General features: G+C 37.0%; 36 pseudogenes; all 36 read left to right on the top strand.

The window, feature by feature from the left end:
- The first annotated feature begins 14 nt into the window (after nucleotides 1–14).
- Nucleotides 15–133, top strand: LOC124318732 (annotated as a pseudogene).
- A 413-nt stretch (nucleotides 134–546) lies between these two features.
- LOC124318731 lies at nucleotides 547–665 on the top strand (annotated as a pseudogene).
- A 413-nt stretch (nucleotides 666–1,078) lies between these two features.
- Nucleotides 1,079–1,197, top strand: LOC124318358 (annotated as a pseudogene).
- Nucleotides 1,198–1,609: 412 nt separating this feature from the next.
- LOC124318357 lies at nucleotides 1,610–1,728 on the top strand (annotated as a pseudogene).
- A 412-nt stretch (nucleotides 1,729–2,140) lies between these two features.
- LOC124318356 lies at nucleotides 2,141–2,259 on the top strand (annotated as a pseudogene).
- Nucleotides 2,260–2,671: 412 nt separating this feature from the next.
- On the top strand, nucleotides 2,672–2,790 carry LOC124318354 (annotated as a pseudogene).
- Nucleotides 2,791–3,202: 412 nt separating this feature from the next.
- Nucleotides 3,203–3,321, top strand: LOC124318353 (annotated as a pseudogene).
- A 411-nt stretch (nucleotides 3,322–3,732) lies between these two features.
- LOC124318352 lies at nucleotides 3,733–3,851 on the top strand (annotated as a pseudogene).
- A 412-nt stretch (nucleotides 3,852–4,263) lies between these two features.
- LOC124318351 lies at nucleotides 4,264–4,382 on the top strand (annotated as a pseudogene).
- A 412-nt stretch (nucleotides 4,383–4,794) lies between these two features.
- Nucleotides 4,795–4,913, top strand: LOC124318349 (annotated as a pseudogene).
- A 412-nt stretch (nucleotides 4,914–5,325) lies between these two features.
- LOC124318348 lies at nucleotides 5,326–5,444 on the top strand (annotated as a pseudogene).
- Nucleotides 5,445–5,856: 412 nt separating this feature from the next.
- On the top strand, nucleotides 5,857–5,975 carry LOC124318741 (annotated as a pseudogene).
- Nucleotides 5,976–6,387: 412 nt separating this feature from the next.
- Nucleotides 6,388–6,506, top strand: LOC124318716 (annotated as a pseudogene).
- A 413-nt stretch (nucleotides 6,507–6,919) lies between these two features.
- LOC124318347 lies at nucleotides 6,920–7,038 on the top strand (annotated as a pseudogene).
- A 412-nt stretch (nucleotides 7,039–7,450) lies between these two features.
- LOC124318714 lies at nucleotides 7,451–7,569 on the top strand (annotated as a pseudogene).
- Nucleotides 7,570–7,981: 412 nt separating this feature from the next.
- On the top strand, nucleotides 7,982–8,100 carry LOC124318346 (annotated as a pseudogene).
- A 412-nt stretch (nucleotides 8,101–8,512) lies between these two features.
- LOC124318115 lies at nucleotides 8,513–8,631 on the top strand (annotated as a pseudogene).
- Nucleotides 8,632–9,043: 412 nt separating this feature from the next.
- On the top strand, nucleotides 9,044–9,162 carry LOC124318113 (annotated as a pseudogene).
- Nucleotides 9,163–9,574: 412 nt separating this feature from the next.
- LOC124318345 lies at nucleotides 9,575–9,693 on the top strand (annotated as a pseudogene).
- Nucleotides 9,694–10,105: 412 nt separating this feature from the next.
- On the top strand, nucleotides 10,106–10,224 carry LOC124318343 (annotated as a pseudogene).
- Nucleotides 10,225–10,636: 412 nt separating this feature from the next.
- On the top strand, nucleotides 10,637–10,755 carry LOC124318342 (annotated as a pseudogene).
- A 412-nt stretch (nucleotides 10,756–11,167) lies between these two features.
- Nucleotides 11,168–11,286, top strand: LOC124318112 (annotated as a pseudogene).
- A 412-nt stretch (nucleotides 11,287–11,698) lies between these two features.
- LOC124318341 lies at nucleotides 11,699–11,817 on the top strand (annotated as a pseudogene).
- A 412-nt stretch (nucleotides 11,818–12,229) lies between these two features.
- LOC124318340 lies at nucleotides 12,230–12,348 on the top strand (annotated as a pseudogene).
- A 412-nt stretch (nucleotides 12,349–12,760) lies between these two features.
- On the top strand, nucleotides 12,761–12,879 carry LOC124318339 (annotated as a pseudogene).
- A 412-nt stretch (nucleotides 12,880–13,291) lies between these two features.
- LOC124318713 lies at nucleotides 13,292–13,410 on the top strand (annotated as a pseudogene).
- Nucleotides 13,411–13,822: 412 nt separating this feature from the next.
- On the top strand, nucleotides 13,823–13,941 carry LOC124318337 (annotated as a pseudogene).
- Nucleotides 13,942–14,353: 412 nt separating this feature from the next.
- On the top strand, nucleotides 14,354–14,472 carry LOC124318120 (annotated as a pseudogene).
- A 413-nt stretch (nucleotides 14,473–14,885) lies between these two features.
- On the top strand, nucleotides 14,886–15,004 carry LOC124318336 (annotated as a pseudogene).
- Nucleotides 15,005–15,416: 412 nt separating this feature from the next.
- Nucleotides 15,417–15,535, top strand: LOC124318335 (annotated as a pseudogene).
- Nucleotides 15,536–15,947: 412 nt separating this feature from the next.
- On the top strand, nucleotides 15,948–16,066 carry LOC124318153 (annotated as a pseudogene).
- A 412-nt stretch (nucleotides 16,067–16,478) lies between these two features.
- Nucleotides 16,479–16,597, top strand: LOC124318119 (annotated as a pseudogene).
- Nucleotides 16,598–17,010: 413 nt separating this feature from the next.
- Nucleotides 17,011–17,129, top strand: LOC124318334 (annotated as a pseudogene).
- Nucleotides 17,130–17,541: 412 nt separating this feature from the next.
- On the top strand, nucleotides 17,542–17,660 carry LOC124318333 (annotated as a pseudogene).
- A 412-nt stretch (nucleotides 17,661–18,072) lies between these two features.
- Nucleotides 18,073–18,191, top strand: LOC124318332 (annotated as a pseudogene).
- Nucleotides 18,192–18,603: 412 nt separating this feature from the next.
- Nucleotides 18,604–18,722, top strand: LOC124318117 (annotated as a pseudogene).
- The last annotated feature ends 270 nt before the right edge of the window (nucleotides 18,723–18,992 follow it).

The raw sequence follows: 18,992 nt of genomic DNA, 5'->3' as shown, positions 1-18,992 counted from the left end.
TTTCATTTTTGAATGTCAACGGCCATATCACGTAGAACGCACCTGGTCTCGTCAGCTCCCAGAAGTTAAGTTACGTCGAGTCCCGTTAGTACTTGGAAGGGTAACCGCTTGGGAATACGGGATGTCGTTGGCGATGAATAGCTTGTTTTCAATAAAAAATTTCTTGAAATTTTTTTTCAATAACGATGGTTACCAGTCCAATTTCGTAGATGAAACATTTCAATGCCTTAGAGATAGGTTCAATTCATCTATAAGAATGATTCTGGATCAATTCCATTGAGATTTTGTCAAATTTTATCGCGTTTTTTAATCGCAATGGTTACCAGTCCAAATTCGTAGATCAAAAATTTCAATGACATAGGGATAGGTTCAATTCATCTATAGGAATGATTCTGGATGAATTTCATTGCGAGTTTTTCAAAGTTGATCGCGCTTTTTATTTGCGATGGTTACCAGTCCAAATTCAAAGAACAAACATTTCTGTCACTTTGAAGTGATTTTCTATTCATCCATTGGGACTGGGAGGGTAAATTTTCATTTTTGAATGTCAACGGCCATATCACGTAGAACGCACCTGGTCTCGTCAGCTCCCAGAAGTTAAGTTACGTCGAGTCCCGTTAGTACTTGGAAGGGTAACCGCTTGGGAATACGGGATGTCGTTGGCGATGAATAGCTTGTTTTCAATAAAAAATTTCTTGAAATTTTTTTTCAATAACGATGGTTACCAGTCCAATTTCGTAGATGAAACATTTCAATGCCTTAGAGATAGGTTCAATTCATCTATAAGAATGATTCTGGATCAATTCCATTGAGATTTTGTCAAATTTTATCGCGTTTTTTAATCGCAATGGTTACCAGTCCAAATTCGTAGATCAAAAATTTCAATGACATAGGGATAGGTTCAATTCATCTATAGGAATGATTCTGGATGAATTTCATTGCGAGTTTTTCAAAGTTGATCGCGCTTTTTATTTGCGATGGTTACCAGTCCAAATTCAAAGAACAAACATTTCTGTCACTTTGAAGTGATTTTCTATTCATCCATTGGGACTGGGAGGGTAAATTTTCATTTTTGAATGTCAACGGCCATATCACGTAGAACGCACCTGGTCTCGTCAGCTCCCAGAAGTTAAGTTACGTCGAGTCCCGTTAGTACTTGGAAGGGTGACCGCTTGGGAATACGGGATGTCGTTGGCGATGAATAGTTTGTTTTCAATAAAAAATTTCTTGAAATTTTTTTCAATAACGATGGTTACCAGTCCAATTTCGTAGATGAAACATTTCAATGCCTTAGAGATAGGTTCAATGCATCTATAAGAATGATTCTGGATCAATTCCATTGAGATTTTGTCAAATTTTATCGCGTTTTTTAATCGCAATGGTTACCAGTCCAAATTCGTAGATCAAAAATTTCAATGACATAGGGATAGGTTCAATTCATCTATAGGAATGATTCTGGATGAATTTCATTGCGAGTTTTTCAAAGTTGATCGCGCTTTTTATTTGCGATGGTTACCAGTCCAAATTCAAAGAACAAACATTTCTGTCACTTTGAAGTGATTTTCTATTCATCCATTGGGACTGGGAGGGTAAATTTTCATTTTTGAATGTCAACGGCCATATCACGTAGAACGCACCTGGTCTCGTCAGCTCCCAGAAGTTAAGTTACGTCGAGTCCCGTTAGTACTTGGAAGGGTGACCGCTTGGGAATACGGGATGTCGTTGGCGATGGATAGTTTGTTTTCAATAACAAATTTCTTGACATTTTTTTTCAATCACGATGGTTACCAGTCCAATTTCGTAGATGAAACATTTCAATGCCTTAGAGATAGGTTCAATTCATCTATAAGAATGATTCTGGATCAATTCCATTGAGAGTTTGTCAAATTTTATCGCGTTATTAATCGTGATGGTTACCAGTCCAAATTCGTAGATCAAAAATTTCAATGACATAGGGATAGGTTCAATTCATCTATAGGAATGATTCTGGATGAATTTCATTGCGAGTTTTTCAAAGTTGATCGCGCTTTTTATTCGCGATGGTTACCAGTCCAAATTCAATGAACAAACATTTCTGTCACTTTGAAGTGATTTTCTATTCATCCATTGGGACTGGGAGGGTAAATTTTCATTTTTGAATGTCAACGGCCATATCACGTAGAACGCACCTGGTCTCGTCAGCTCCCAGAAGTTAAGTTACGTCGAGTCCCGTTAGTACTTGGAAGGGTGACCGCTTGGGAATACGGGATGTCGTTGGCGATGGATAGTTTGTTTTCAATAACAAATTTCTTGACATTTTTTTTCAATCACGATGGTTACCAGTCCAATTTCGTAGATGAAACATTTCAATGCCTTAGAGATAGGTTCAATTCATCTATAAGAATGATTCTGGATCAATTCCATTGAGAGTTTGTCAAATTTTATCGCGTTATTAATCGTGATGGTTACCAGTCCAAATTCGTAGATCAAAAATTTCAATGACATAGGGATAGGTTCAATTCATCTATAGGAATGATTCTGGATGAATTTCATTGCGAGTTTTTCAAAGTTGATCGCGCTTTTTATTCGCGATGGTTACCAGTCCAAATTCAATGAACAAACATTTCTTTCACTTTGAAGTGATTTTCTATTCATCCATTGGGACTGGGAGGGTAAATTTTCATTTTTGAATGTCAACGGCCATATCACGTAGAACGCACCTGGTCTCGTCAGCTCCCAGAAGTTAAGTTACGTCGAGTCCCGTTAGTACTTGGAAGGGTGACCGCTTGGGAATACGGGATGTCGTTGGCGATGAATAGTTTGTTTTCAATAAAAAATTTCTTGAAATTTTTTTCAATAACGATGGTTACCAGTCCAATTTCGTAGATGAAACATTTCAATGCCTTAGAGATAGGTTCAATGCATCTATAAGAATGATTCTGGATCAATTCCATTGAGATTTTGTCAAATTTTATCGCGTTTTTTAATCGCAATGGTTACCAGTCCAAATTCGTAGATCAAAAATTTCAATGACATAGGGATAGGTTCAATTCATCTATAGGAATGATTCTGGATGAATTTCATTGCGAGTTTTTCAAAGTTGATCGCGCTTTTTATTTGCGATGGTTACCAGTCCAAATTCAAAGAACAAACATTTCTGTCACTTTGAAGTGATTTTCTATTCATCCATTGGGACTGGGAGGGTAAATTTTCATTTTTGAATGTCAACGGCCATATCACGTAGAACGCACCTGGTCTCGTCAGCTCCCAGAAGTTAAGTTACGTCGAGTCCCGTTAGTACTTGGAAGGGTGACCGCTTGGGAATACGGGATGTCGTTGGCGATGAATAGTTTGTTTTCAATAAAAAATTTCTTGAAATTTTTTTCAATAACGATGGTTACCAGTCCAATTTCGTAGATGAAACATTTCAATGCCTTAGAGATAGGTTCAATGCATCTATAAGAATGATTCTGGATCAATTCCATTGAGAGTTTGTCAAATTTTATCGCGTTATTAATCGTGATGGTTACCAGTCCAAATTCGTAGATCAAAAATTTCAATGACATAGGGATAGGTTCAATTCATCTATAGGAATGATTCTGGATGAATTTCATTGCGAGTTTTTCAAAGTTGATCGCGCTTTTTATTCGCGATGGTTACCAGTCCAAATTCAATGAACAAACATTTCTTTCACTTTGAAGTGATTTTCTATTCATCCATTGGGACTGGGAGGGTAAATTTTCATTTTTGAATGTCAACGGCCATATCACGTAGAACGCACCTGGTCTCGTCAGCTCCCAGAAGTTAAGTTACGTCGAGTCCCGTTAGTACTTGGAAGGGTGACCGCTTGGGAATACGGGATGTCGTTGGCGATGAATAGTTTGTTTTCAATAAAAAATTTCTTGAAATTTTTTTCAATAACGATGGTTACCAGTCCAATTTCGTAGATGAAACATTTCAATGCCTTAGAGATAGGTTCAATGCATCTATAAGAATGATTCTGGATCAATTCCATTGAGATTTTGTCAAATTTTATCGCGTTTTTTAATCGCAATGGTTACCAGTCCAAATTCGTAGATCAAAAATTTCAATGACATAGGGATAGGTTCAATTCATCTATAGGAATGATTCTGGATGAATTTCATTGCGAGTTTTTCAAAGTTGATCGCGCTTTTTATTTGCGATGGTTACCAGTCCAAATTCAAAGAACAAACATTTCTGTCACTTTGAAGTGATTTTCTATTCATCCATTGGGACTGGGAGGGTAAATTTTCATTTTTGAATGTCAACGGCCATATCACGTAGAACGCACCTGGTCTCGTCAGCTCCCAGAAGTTAAGTTACGTCGAGTCCCGTTAGTACTTGGAAGGGTGACCGCTTGGGAATACGGGATGTCGTTGGCGATGAATAGTTTGTTTTCAATAAAAAATTTCTTGAAATTTTTTTCAATAACGATGGTTACCAGTCCAATTTCGTAGATGAAACATTTCAATGCCTTAGAGATAGGTTCAATGCATCTATAAGAATGATTCTGGATCAATTCCATTGAGATTTTGTCAAATTTTATCGCGTTTTTTAATCGCAATGGTTACCAGTCCAAATTCGTAGATCAAAAATTTCAATGACATAGGGATAGGTTCAATTCATCTATAGGAATGATTCTGGATGAATTTCATTGCGAGTTTTTCAAAGTTGATCGCGCTTTTTATTTGCGATGGTTACCAGTCCAAATTCAAAGAACAAACATTTCTGTCACTTTGAAGTGATTTTCTATTCATCCATTGGGACTGGGAGGGTAAATTTTCATTTTTGAATGTCAACGGCCATATCACGTAGAACGCACCTGGTCTCGTCAGCTCCCAGAAGTTAAGTTACGTCGAGTCCCGTTAGTACTTGGAAGGGTGACCGCTTGGGAATACGGGATGTCGTTGGCGATGAATAGTTTGTTTTCAATAAAAAATTTCTTGAAATTTTTTTCAATAACGATGGTTACCAGTCCAATTTCGTAGATGAAACATTTCAATGCCTTAGAGATAGGTTCAATGCATCTATAAGAATGATTCTGGATCAATTCCATTGAGATTTTGTCAAATTTTATCGCGTTTTTTAATCGCAATGGTTACCAGTCCAAATTCGTAGATCAAAAATTTCAATGACATAGGGATAGGTTCAATTCATCTATAGGAATGATTCTGGATGAATTTCATTGCGAGTTTTTCAAAGTTGATCGCGCTTTTTATTTGCGATGGTTACCAGTCCAAATTCAAAGAACAAACATTTCTGTCACTTTGAAGTGATTTTCTATTCATCCATTGGGACTGGGAGGGTAAATTTTCATTTTTGAATGTCAACGGCCATATCACGTAGAACGCACCTGGTCTCGTCAGCTCCCAGAAGTTAAGTTACGTCGAGTCCCGTTAGTACTTGGAAGGGTGACCGCTTGGGAATACGGGATGTCGTTGGCGATGAATAGTTTGTTTTCAATAAAAAATTTCTTGAAATTTTTTTCAATAACGATGGTTACCAGTCCAATTTCGTAGATGAAACATTTCAATGCCTTAGAGATAGGTTCAATGCATCTATAAGAATGATTCTGGATCAATTCCATTGAGATTTTGTCAAATTTTATCGCGTTTTTTAATCGCAATGGTTACCAGTCCAAATTCGTAGATCAAAAATTTCAATGACATAGGGATAGGTTCAATTCATCTATAGGAATGATTCTGGATGAATTTCATTGCGAGTTTTTCAAAGTTGATCGCGCTTTTTATTTGCGATGGTTACCAGTCCAAATTCAAAGAACAAACATTTCTGTTACTTTGAAGTGATTTTCTATTCATCCATTGGGACTGGGAGGGTAAATTTTCATTTTTGAATGTCAACGGCCATATCACGTAGAACGCACCTGGTCTCGTCAGCTCTCAGAAGTTAAGTTACGTCGAGTCCCGTTAGTACTTGGAAGGGTGACCGCTTGGGAATACGGGATGTCGTTGGCGATGAATAGTTTGTTTTCAATAAAAAATTTCTTGAAATTTTTTTCAATAACGATGGTTACCAGTCCAATTTCGTAGATGAAACATTTCAATGCCTTAGAGATAGGTTCAATGCATCTATAAGAATGATTCTGGATCAATTCCATTGAGATTTTGTCAAATTTTATCGCGTTTTTTAATCGCAATGGTTACCAGTCCAAATTCGTAGATCAAAAATTTCAATGACATAGGGATAGGTTCAATTCATCTATAGGAATGATTCTGGATGAATTTCATTGCGAGTTTTTCAAAGTTGATCGCGCTTTTTATTTGCGATGGTTACCAGTCCAAATTCAAAGAACAAACATTTCTGTCACTTTGAAGTGATTTTCTATTCATCCATTGGGACTGGGAGGGTAAATTTTCATTTTTGAATGTCAATGGCCATATCACGTAGAACGCACCTGGTCTCGTCAGCTCCCAGAAGTTAAGTTACGTCGAGTCCCGTTAGTACTTGGAAGGGTGACCGCTTGGGAATACGGGATGTCGTTGGCGATGAATAGCTTGTTTTCAATAAAAAATTTCTTGAAATTTTTTTTCAATAACGATGGTTACCAGTCCAATTTCGTAGATGAAACATTTCAATGCCTTAGAGATAGGTTCAATGCATCTATAAGAATGATTCTGGATCAATTCCATTGAGATTTTGTCAAATTTTATCGCGTTTTTTAATCGCAATGGTTACCAGTCCAAATTCGTAGATCAAAAATTTCAATGACATAGGGATAGGTTCAATTCATCTATAGGAATGATTCTGGATGAATTTCATTGCGAGTTTTTCAAAGTTGATCGCGCTTTTTATTCGCGATGGTTACCAGTCCAAATTCAATGAACAAACATTTCTGTCACTTTGAAGTGATTTTCTATTCATCCATTGGGACTGGGAGGGTAAATTTTCATTTTTGAATGTCAACGGCCATATCACGTAGAACGCACCTGGTCTCGTCAGCTCCCAGAAGTTAAGTTACGTCGAGTCCCGTTAGTACTTGGAAGGGTGACCGCTTGGGAATACGGGATGTCGTTGGCGATGAATAGTTTGTTTTCAATAAAAAATTTCTTGAAATTTTTTTCAATAACGATGGTTACCAGTCCAATTTCGTAGATGAAACATTTCAATGCCTTAGAGATAGGTTCAATGCATCTATAAGAATGATTCTGGATCAATTCCATTGAGATTTTGTCAAATTTTATCGCGTTTTTTAATCGCAATGGTTACCAGTCCAAATTCGTAGATCAAAAATTTCAATGACATAGGGATAGGTTCAATTCATCTATAGGAATGATTCTGGATGAATTTCATTGCGAGTTTTTCAAAGTTGATCGCGCTTTTTATTTGCGATGGTTACCAGTCCAAATTCAAAGAACAAACATTTCTGTCACTTTGAAGTGATTTTCTATTCATCCATTGGGACTGGGAGGGTAAATTTTCATTTTTGAATGTCAACGGCCATATCACGTAGAACGCACCTGGTCTCGTCAGCTCCCAGAAGTTAAGTTACGTCGAGTCCCGTTAGTACTTGGAAGGGTGACCGTTTGGGAATACGGGATGTCGTTGGCGATGAATAGTTTGTTTTCAATAAAAAATTTCTTGAAATTTTTTTCAATAACGATGGTTACCAGTCCAATTTCGTAGATGAAACATTTCAATGCCTTAGAGATAGGTTCAATGCATCTATAAGAATGATTCTGGATCAATTCCATTGAGATTTTGTCAAATTTTATCGCGTTTTTTAATCGCAATGGTTACCAGTCCAAATTCGTAGATCAAAAATTTCAATGACATAGGGATAGGTTCAATTCATCTATAGGAATGATTCTGGATGAATTTCATTGCGAGTTTTTCAAAGTTGATCGCGCTTTTTATTTGCGATGGTTACCAGTCCAAATTCAAAGAACAAACATTTCTGTCACTTTGAAGTGATTTTCTATTCATCCATTGGGACTGGGAGGGTAAATTTTCATTTTTGAATGTCAACGGCCATATCACGTAGAACGCACCTGGTCTCGTCAGCTCCCAGAAGTTAAGTTACGTCGAGTCCCGTTAGTACTTGGAAGGGTGACCGCTTGGGAATACGGGATGTCGTTGGCGATGAATAGTTTGTTTTCAATAAAAAATTTCTTGAAATTTTTTTCAATAACGATGGTTACCAGTCCAATTTCGTAGATGAAACATTTCAATGCCTTAGAGATAGGTTCAATGCATCTATAAGAATGATTCTGGATCAATTCCATTGAGATTTTGTCAAATTTTATCGCTTTTTTTAATCGCAATGGTTACCAGTCCAAATTCGTAGATCAAAAATTTCAATGACATAGGGATAGGTTCAATTCATCTATAGGAATGATTCTGGATGAATTTCATTGCGAGTTTTTCAAAGTTGATCGCGCTTTTTATTTGCGATGGTTACCAGTCCAAATTCAAAGAACAAACATTTCTGTCACTTTGAAGTGATTTTCTATTCATCCATTGGGACTGGGAGGGTAAATTTTCATTTTTGAATGTCAACGGCCATATCACGTAGAACGCACCTGGTCTCGTCAGCTCCCAGAAGTTAAGTTACGTCGAGTCCCGTTAGTACTTGGAAGGGTGGCCGCTTGGGAATACGGGATGTCGTTGGCGATGAATAGTTTGTTTTCAATAAAAAATTTCTTGAAATTTTTTTTCAATAACGATGGTTACCAGTCCAATTTCGTAGATGAAACATTTCAATGCCTTAGAGATAGGTTCAATTCATCTATAAGAATGATTCTGGATCAATTCCATTGAGAGTTTGTCAAATTTTATCGCGTTATTAATCGTGATGGTTACCAGTCCAAATTCGTAGATCAAAAATTTCAATGACATAGGGATAGGTTCAATTCATCTATAGGAATGATTCTGGATGAATTTCATTGCGAGTTTTTCAAAGTTGATCGCGCTTTTTATTCGCGATGGTTACCAGTCCAAATTCAATGAACAAACATTTCTGTCACTTTGAAGTGATTTTCTATTCATCCATTGGGACTGGGAGGGTAAATTTTCATTTTTGAATGTCAACGGCCATATCACGTTGAACGCACCTGGTCTCGTCAGCTCCCAGAAGTTAAGTTACGTCGAGTCCCGTTAGTACTTGGAAGGGTGACCGCTTGGGAATACGGGATGTCGTTGGCGATGAATAGTTTGTTTTCAATAAAAAATTTCTTGAAATTTTTTTCAATAACGATGGTTACCAGTCCAATTTCGTAGATGAAACATTTCAATGCCTTAGAGATAGGTTCAATGCATCTATAAGAATGATTCTGGATCAATTCCATTGAGATTTTGTCAAATTTTATCGCGTTTTTTAATCGCAATGGTTACCAGTCCAAATTCGTAGATCAAAAATTTCAATGACATAGGGATAGGTTCAATTCATCTATAGGAATGATTCTGGATGAATTTCATTGCGAGTTTTTCAAAGTTGATCGCGCTTTTTATTTGCGATGGTTACCAGTCCAAATTCAAAGAACAAACATTTCTGTCACTTTGAAGTGATTTTCTATTCATCCATTGGGACTGGGAGGGTAAATTTTCATTTTTGAATGTCAACGGCCATATCACGTAGAACGCACCTGGTCTCGTCAGCTCCCAGAAGTTAAGTTACGTCGAGTCCCGTTAGTACTTGGAAGGGTGACCGCTTGGGAATACGGGATGTCGTTGGCGATGAATAGTTTGTTTTCAATAAAAAATTTCTTGAAATTTTTTTCAATAACGATGGTTACCAGTCCAATTTCGTAGATGAAACATTTCAATGCCTTAGAGATATGTTCAATGCATCTATAAGAATGATTCTGGATCAATTCCATTGAGATTTTGTCAAATTTTATCGCGTTTTTTAATCGCAATGGTTACCAGTCCAAATTCGTAGATCAAAAATTTCAATGACATAGGGATAGGTTCAATTCATCTATAGGAATGATTCTGGATGAATTTCATTGCGAGTTTTTCAAAGTTGATCGCGCTTTTTATTCGCGATGGTTACCAGTCCAAATTCAATGAACAAACATTTCTGTCACTTTGAAGTGATTTTCTATTCATCCATTGGGACTGGGAGGGTAAATTTTCATTTTTGAATGTCAACGGCCATATCACGTAGAACGCACCTGGTCTCGTCAGCTCCCAGAAGTTAAGTTACGTCGAGTCCCGTTAGTACTTGGAAGGGTGACCGCTTGGGAATACGGGATGTCGTTGGCGATGAATAGTTTGTTTTCAATAAAAAATTTCTTGAAATTTTTTTCAATAACGATGGTTACCAGTCCAATTTCGTAGATGAAACATTTCAATGCCTTAGAGATAGGTTCAATGCATCTATAAGAATGATTCTGGATCAATTCCATTGAGATTTTGTCAAATTTTATCGCTTTTTTTAATCGCAATGGTTACCAGTCCAAATTCGTAGATCAAAAATTTCAATGACATAGGGATAGGTTCAATTCATCTATAGGAATGATTCTGGATGAATTTCATTGCGAGTTTTTCAAAGTTGATCGCGCTTTTTATTTGCGATGGTTACCAGTCCAAATTCAAAGAACAAACATTTCTGTCACTTTGAAGTGATTTTCTATTCATCCATTGGGACTGGGAGGGTAAATTTTCATTTTTGAATGTCAACGGCCATATCACGTAGAACGCACCTGGTCTCGTCAGCTCCCAGAAGTTAAGTTACGTCGAGTCCCGTTAGTACTTGGAAGGGTGACCGCTTGGGAATACGGGATGTCGTTGGCGATGAATAGTTTGTTTTCAATAAAAAATTTCTTGAAATTTTTTTTCAATAACGATGGTTACCAGTCCAATTTCGTAGATGAAACATTTCAATGCCTTAGAGATAGGTTCAATTCATCTATAAGAATGATTCTGGATCAATTCCATTGAGAGTTTGTCAAATTTTATCGCGTTATTAATCGTGATGGTTACCAGTCCAAATTCGTAGATCAAAAATTTCAATGACATAGGGATAGGTTCAATTCATCTATAGGAATGATTCTGGATGAATTTCATTGCGAGTTTTTCAAAGTTGATCGCGCTTTTTATTCGCGATGGTTACCAGTCCAAATTCAATGAACAAACATTTCTGTCACTTTGAAGTGATTTTCTATTCATCCATTGGGACTGGGAGGGTAAATTTTCATTTTTGAATGTCAACGGCCATATCACGTTGAACGCACCTGGTCTCGTCAGCTCCCAGAAGTTAAGTTACGTCGAGTCCCGTTAGTACTTGGAAGGGTGACCGCTTGGGAATACGGGATGTCGTTGGCGATGAATAGTTTGTTTTCAATAAAAAATTTCTTGAAATTTTTTTCAATAACGATGGTTACCAGTCCAATTTCGTAGATGAAACATTTCAATGCCTTAGAGATATGTTCAATGCATCTATAAGAATGATTCTGGATCAATTCCATTGAGATTTTGTCAAATTTTATCGCGTTTTTTAATCGCAATGGTTACCAGTCCAAATTCGTAGATCAAAAATTTCAATGACATAGGGATAGGTTCAATTCATCTATAGGAATGATTCTGGATGAATTTCATTGCGAGTTTTTCAAAGTTGATCGCGCTTTTTATTCGCGATGGTTACCAGTCAAAATTCAATGAACAAACATTTCTGTCACTTTGAAGTGATTTTCTATTCATCCATTGGGACTGGGAGGGTAAATTTTCATTTTTGAATGTCAACGGCCATATCACGTAGAACGCACCTGGTCTCGTCAGCTCCCAGAAGTTAAGTTACGTCGAGTCCCGTTAGTACTTGGAAGGGTGACCGCTTGGGAATACGGGATGTCGTTGGCGATGAATAGTTTGTTTTCAATAAAAAATTTCTTGAAATTTTTTTCAATAACGATGGTTACCAGTCCAATTTCGTAGATGAAACATTTCAATGCCTTAGAGATAGGTTCAATGCATCTATAAGAATGATTCTGGATCAATTCCATTGAGATTTTGTCAAATTTTATCGCGTTTTTTAATCGCAATGGTTACCAGTCCAAATTCGTAGATCAAAAATTTCAATGACATAGGGATAGGTTCAATTCATCTATAGGAATGATTCTGGATGAATTTCATTGCGAGTTTTTCAAAGTTGATCGCGCTTTTTATTTGCGATGGTTACCAGTCCAAATTCAAAGAACAAACATTTCTGTCACTTTGAAGTGATTTTCTATTCATCCATTGGGACTGGGAGGGTAAATTTTCATTTTTGAATGTCAACGGCCATATCACGTAGAACGCACCTGGTCTCGTCAGCTCCCAGAAGTTAAGTTACGTCGAGTCCCGTTAGTACTTGGAAGGGTGACCGCTTGGGAATACGGGATGTCGTTGGCGATGAATAGTTTGTTTTCAATAAAAAATTTCTTGAAATTTTTTTCAATAACGATGGTTACCAGTCCAATTTCGTAGATGAAACATTTCAATGCCTTAGAGATATGTTCAATGCATCTATAAGAATGATTCTGGATCAATTCCATTGAGATTTTGTCAAATTTTATCGCGTTTTTTAATCGCAATGGTTACCAGTCCAAATTCGTAGATCAAAAATTTCAATGACATAGGGATAGGTTCAATTCATCTATAGGAATGATTCTGGATGAATTTCATTGCGAGTTTTTCAAAGTTGATCGCGCTTTTTATTCGCGATGGTTACCAGTCCAAATTCAATGAACAAACATTTCTGTCACTTTGAAGTGATTTTCTATTCATCCATTGGGACTGGGAGGGTAAATTTTCATTTTTGAATGTCAACGGCCATATCACGTAGAACGCACCTGGTCTCGTCAGCTCCCAGAAGTTAAGTTACGTCGAGTCCCGTTAGTACTTGGAAGGGTGACCGCTTGGGAATACGGGATGTCGTTGGCGATGAATAGTTTGTTTTCAATAAAAAATTTCTTGAAATTTTTTTCAATAACGATGGTTACCAGTCCAATTTCGTAGATGAAACATTTCAATGCCTTAGAGATAGGTTCAATGCATCTATAAGAATGATTCTGGATCAATTCCATTGAGATTTTGTCAAATTTTATCGCGTTTTTTAATCGCAATGGTTACCAGTCCAAATTCGTAGATCAAAAATTTCAATGACATAGGGATAGGTTCAATTCATCTATAGGAATGATTCTGGATGAATTTCATTGCGAGTTTTTCAAAGTTGATCGCGCTTTTTATTTGCGATGGTTACCAGTCCAAATTCAAAGAACAAACATTTCTGTCACTTTGAAGTGATTTTCTATTCATCCATTGGGACTGGGAGGGTAAATTTTCATTTTTGAATGTCAACGGCCATATCACGTAGAACGCACCTGGTCTCGTCAGCTCCCAGAAGTTAAGTTACGTCGAGTCCCGTTAGTACTTGGAAGGGTGACCGTTTGGGAATACGGGATGTCGTTGGCGATGAATAGTTTGTTTTCAATAAAAAATTTCTTGAAATTTTTTTCAATAACGATGGTTACCAGTCCAATTTCGTAGATGAAACATTTCAATGCCTTAGAGATAGGTTCAATGCATCTATAAGAATGATTCTGGATCAATTCCATTGAGATTTTGTCAAATTTTATCGCGTTTTTTAATCGCAATGGTTACCAGTCCAAATTCGTAGATCAAAAATTTCAATGACATAGGGATAGGTTCAATTCATCTATAGGAATGATTCTGGATGAATTTCATTGCGAGTTTTTCAAAGTTGATCGCGCTTTTTATTTGCGATGGTTACCAGTCCAAATTCAAAGAACAAACATTTCTGTCACTTTGAAGTGATTTTCTATTCATCCATTGGGACTGGGAGGGTAAATTTTCATTTTTGAATGTCAACGGCCATATCACGTAGAACGCACCTGGTCTCGTCAGCTCCCAGAAGTTAAGTTACGTCGAGTCCCGTTAGTACTTGGAAGGGTGACCGCTTGGGAATACGGGATGTCGTTGGCGATGAATAGTTTGTTTTCAATAAAAAATTTCTTGAAATTTTTTTCAATAACGATGGTTACCAGTCCAATTTCGTAGATGAAACATTTCAATGCCTTAGAGATAGGTTCAATGCATCTATAAGAATGATTCTGGATCAATTCCATTGAGATTTTGTCAAATTTTATCGCGTTTTTTAATCGCAATGGTTACCAGTCCAAATTCGTAGATCAAAAATTTCAATGACATAGGGATAGGTTCAATTCATCTATAGGAATGATTCTGGATGAATTTCATTGCGAGTTTTTCAAAGTTGATCGCGCTTTTTATTCGCGATGGTTACCAGTCCAAATTCAATGAACAAACATTTCTGTCACTTTGAAGTGATTTTCTATTCATCCATTGGGACTGGGAGGGTAAATTTTCATTTTTGAATGTCAACGGCCATATCACGTAGAACGCACCTGGTCTCGTCAGCTCCCAGAAGTTAACTTACGTCGAGTCCCGTTAGTACTTGGAAGGGTGACCGCTTGGGAATACGGGATGTCGTTGGCGATGAATAGTTTGTTTTCAATAAAAAATTTCTTGAAATTTTTTTTCAATAACGATGGTTACCAGTCCAATTTCGTAGATGAAACATTTCAATGCCTTAGAGATAGGTTCAATGCATCTATAAGAATGATTCTGGATCAATTCCATTGAGATTTTGTCAAATTTTATCGCGTTTTTTAATCGCAATGGTTACCAGTCCAAATTCGTAGATCAAAAATTTCAATGACATAGGGATAGGTTCAATTCATCTATAGGAATGATTCTGGATGAATTTCATTGCGAGTTTTTCAAAGTTGATCGCGCTTTCTATTTGCGATGGTTACCAGTCCAAATTCAAAGAACAAACATTTCTGTCACTTTGAAGTGATTTTCTATTCATCCATTGGGACTGGGAGGGTAAATTTTCAGTTTTGAATGTCAACGGCCATATCACGTAGAACGCACCTGGTCTCGTCAGCTCCCAGAAGTTAAGTTACGTCGAGTCCCGTTAGTACTTGGAAGGGTGACCGCTTGGGAATACGGGATGTCGTTGGCGATGAATAGTTTGTTTTCAATAAAAAATTTCTTGAAATTTTTTTCAATAACGATGGTTACCAGTCCAATTTCGTAGATGAAACATTTCAATGCCTTAGAGATAGGTTCAATGCATCTATAAGAATGATTCTGGATCAATTCCATTGAGATTTTGTCAAATTTTATCGCGTTTTTTAATCGCAATGGTTACCAGTCCAAATTCGTAGATCAAAAATTTCAATGACATAGGGATAGGTTCAATTCATCTATAGGAATGATTCTGGATGAATTTCATTGCGAGTTTTTCAAAGTTGATCGCGCTTTTTATTTGCGATGGTTACCAGTCCAAATTCAAAGAACAAACATTTCTGTCACTTTGAAGTGATTTTCTATTCATCCATTGGGACTGGGAGGGTAAATTTTCATTTTTGAATGTCAACGGCCATATCACGTAGAACGCACCTGGTCTCGTCAGCTCCCAGAAGTTAAGTTACGTCGAGTCCCGTTAGTACTTGGAAGGGTGACCGCTTGGGAATACGGGATGTCGTTGGCGATGAATAGTTTGTTTTCAATAAAAAATTTCTTGAAATTTTTTTCAATAACGATGGTTACCAGTCCAATTTCGTAGATGAAACATTTCAATGCCTTAGAGATAGGTTCAATGCATCTATAAGAATGATTCTGGATCAATTCCATTGAGATTTTGTCAAATTTTATCGCGTTTTTTAATCGCAATGGTTACCAGTCCAAATTCGTAGATCAAAAATTTCAATGACATAGGGATAGGTTCAATTCATCTATAGGAATGATTCTGGATGAATTTCATTGCGAGTTTTTCAAAGTTGATCGCGCTTTTTATTCGCGATGGTTACCAGTCCAAATTCAATGAACAAACATTTCTGTCACTTTGAAGTGATTTTCTATTCATCCATTGGGACTGGGAGGGTAAATTTTCATTTTTGAATGTCAACGGCCATATCACGTAGAACGCACCTGGTCTCGTCAGCTCCCAGAAGTTAAGTTACGTCGAGTCCCGTTAGTACATGGAAGGGTGACCGCTTGGGAATACGGGATGTCGTTGGCGATGAATAGTTTGTTTTCAATAAAAAATTTCTTGAAATTTTTTTCAATAACGATGGTTACCAGTCCAATTTCGTAGATGAAACATTTCAATGCCTTAGAGATAGGTTCAATTCATCTATAAGAATGATTCTGGATCAATTCCATTGAGATTTTGTCAAATTTTATCGCGTTTTTTAATCGCAATGGTTACCAGTCCAAATTCGTAGATCAAAAATTTCAATGACATAGGGATAGGTTCAATTCATCTATAGGAATGATTCTGGATGAATTTCATTGCGAGTTTTTCAAAGTTGATCGCGCTTTTTATTCGCGATGGTTACCAGTCCAAATTCAATGAACAAACATTTCTGTCACTTTGAAGTGATTTTCTATTCATCCATTGGGACTGGGAGGGTAAATTTTCATTTTTGAATGTCAACGGCCATATCACGTAGAACGCACCTGGTCTCGTCAGCTCCCAGAAGTTAACTTACGTCGAGTCCCGTTAGTACTTGGAAGGGTGACCGCTTGGGAATACGGGATGTCGTTGGCGATGAATAGTTTGTTTTCAATAAAAAATTTCTTGAAATTTTTTTTCAATAACGATGGTTACCAGTCCAATTTCGTAGATGAAACATTTCAATGCCTTAGAGATAGGTTCAATGCATCTATAAGAATGATTCTGGATCAATTCCATTGAGATTTTGTCAAATTTTATCGCGTTTTTTAATCGCAATGGTTACCAGTCCAAATTCGTAGATCAAAAATTTCAATGACATAGGGATAGGTTCAATTCATCTATAGGAATGATTCTGGATGAATTTCATTGCGAGTTTTTCAAAGTTGATCGCGCTTTTTATTTGCGATGGTTACCAGTCCAAATTCAAAGAACAAACATTTCTGTCACTTTGAAGTGATTTTCTATTCATCCATTGGGACTGGGAGGGTAAATTTTCAGTTTTGAATGTCAACGGCCATATCACGTAGAACGCACCTGGTCTCGTCAGCTCCCAGAAGTTAAGTTACGTCGAGTCCCGTTAGTACTTGGAAGGGTGACCGCTTGGGAATACGGGATGTCGTTGGCGATGAATAGTTTGTTTTCAATAAAAAATTTCTTGAAATTTTTTTCAATAACGATGGTTACCAGTCCAATTTCGTAGATGAAACATTTCAATGCCTTAGAGATAGGTTCAATGCATCTATAAGAATGATTCTGGATCAATTCCATTGAGATTTTGTCAAATTTTATCGCGTTTTTTAATCGCAATGGTTACCAGTCCAAATTCGTAGATCAAAAATTTCAATGACATAGGGATAGGTTCAATTCATCTATAGGAATGATTCTGGATGAATTTCATTGCGAGTTTTTCAAAGTTGATCGCGCTTTTTATTTGCGATGGTTACCAGTCCAAATTCAAAGAACAAACATTTCTGTCACTTTGAAGTGATTTTCTATTCATCCATTGGGACTGGGAGGGTAAATTTTCATTTTTGAATGTCAACGGCCATATCACGTAGAACGCACCTGGTCTCGTCAGCTCCCAGAAGTTAAGTTACGTCGAGTCCCGTTAGTACTTGGAAGGGTGACCGCTTGGGAATACGGGATGTCGTTGGCGATGAATAGTTTGTTTTCAATAAAAAATTTCTTGAAATTTTTTTCAATAACGATGGTTACCAGTCCAATTTCGTAGATGAAACATTTCAATGCCTTAGAGATAGGTTCAATGCATCTATAAGAATGATTCTGGATCAATTCCATTGAGATTTTGTCAAATTTTATCGCGTTTTTTAATCGCAATGGTTACCAGTCCAAATTCGTAGATCAAAAATTTCAATGACATAGGGATAGGTTCAATTCATCTATAGGAATGATTCTGGATGAATTTCATTGCGAGTTTTTCAAAGTTGATCGCGCTTTTTATTCGCGATGGTTACCAGTCCAAATTCAAAGAACAAACATTTCTGTCACTTTGAAGTGATTTTCTATTCATCCATTGGGACTGGGAGGGTAAATTTTCATTTTTGAATGTCAACGGCCATATCACGTAGAACGCACCTGGTCTCGTCAGCTCCCAGAAGTTAAGTTACGTCGAGTCCCGTTAGTACTTGGAAGGGTGACCGCTTGGGAATACGGGATGTCGTTGGCGATGAATAGTTTGTTTTCAATAAAAAATTTCTTGAAATTTTTTTCAATAACGATGGTTACCAGTCCAATTTCGTAGATGAAACATTTCAATGCCTTAGAGATAGGTTCAATGCATCTATAAGAATGATTCTGGATCAATTCCATTGAGATTTTGTCAAATTTTATCGCGTTTTTTAATCGCAATGGTTACCAGTCCAAATTCGTAGATCAAAAATTTCAATGACATAGGGATAGGTTCAATTCATCTATAGGAATGATTCTGGATGAATTTCATTGCGAGTTTTTCAAAGTTGATCGCGCTTTTTATTTGCGATGGTTACCAGTCCAAATTCAAAGAACAAACATTTCTGTCACTTTGAAGTGATTTTCTATTCATCCATTGGGACTGGGAGGGTAAATTTTCATTTTTGAATGTCAACGGCCATATCACGTAGAACGCACCTGGTCTCGTCAGCTCCCAGAAGTTAAGTTACGTCGAGTCCCGTTAGTACTTGGAAGGTTGACCGCTTGGGAATACGGGATGTCGTTGGCGATGAATAGTTTGTTTTCAATAAAAAATTTCTTGAAATTTTTTTCAATAACGATGGTTACCAGTCCAATTTCGTAGATGAAACATTTCAATGCCTTAGAGATAGGTTCAATGCATCTATAAGAATGATTCTGGATCAATTCCATTGAGATTTTGTCAAATTTTATCGCGTTTTTTAATCGCAATGGTTACCAGTCCAAATTCGTAGATCAAAAATTTCAATGACATAGGGATAGGTTCAATTCATCTATAGGAATGATTCTGGATGAATTT

This window comes from Daphnia pulicaria, unplaced genomic scaffold, assembly GCF_021234035.1.
Source record: "Daphnia pulicaria isolate SC F1-1A unplaced genomic scaffold, SC_F0-13Bv2 h1tg000068l, whole genome shotgun sequence".
NCBI classification, from domain to species: Eukaryota; Metazoa; Arthropoda; class Branchiopoda; order Diplostraca; family Daphniidae; genus Daphnia; species Daphnia pulicaria.
This window is presented reverse-complemented; position numbering and strand designations above follow the sequence as displayed.